We start from the raw sequence: 762 nt of genomic DNA on the forward strand, positions 1-762 counted from the left end.
TATATATTGTTTCGCTAATACAGTGGCAATAGAAATAAAGTAGAATATAAACATCTTTAGTGAAAAAACATCGTTGTCTATCAGACCTATCTTCCCATCGATAAACCTTAAAGACTACATGACGTATAAAAAAATAAGTCTTTTATTTACTTTGAGAGGTAAATAAGTGGAATTTTACTTAATTCATCCAGCCAGCCATCTCCAACAACCCCTATTCCAGCGAGTCGCTGGTGTTGAGCTCCAAGCGCCTCTTGTATAGGGTCCTGTCAGAAGCAGTTGTTATTACACTTTCCCGATAGATTAACAACTGTGATCAACAAAGACTATATATATTATCAAAGCATAACACCCTTGGTCTACTTCTATGTCTCCTACCGGTTGGCTCAGTTTCAAGAATCTGTCTTGAGATCCTTTCGTATGACAATCTAACCATATGTCCGTAGTACCGGAGCTGTGACCTCTCATTCTACCGTTTTACTTTCAGTCATTACATCACTGTCAAAGGTGGCTATTATTTGTTCATACTTCTGTCCTAGGCAATATAACCTTCTGAGTTTACATTAATTATTTCAGCACTAGAGGCGTTGATATTACTCTGCTACATGTAGAGTTAAAACAAATGCTTTAATTCGATCTGGTACAAAACTGATAGCTATTTCATCAACGGTGATGTTTTCCTTGACAAGGAAAGAAAGCAACATCACCGTTTTCCTGTCAGCAACTTTCAGAGGATTGTATAGCTAAGCAAGCGCATATACCGTA

This window comes from Octopus bimaculoides, chromosome 5, assembly GCF_001194135.2.
Source record: "Octopus bimaculoides isolate UCB-OBI-ISO-001 chromosome 5, ASM119413v2, whole genome shotgun sequence".
Classification (NCBI taxonomy): Eukaryota; Metazoa; Mollusca; class Cephalopoda; order Octopoda; family Octopodidae; genus Octopus; species Octopus bimaculoides.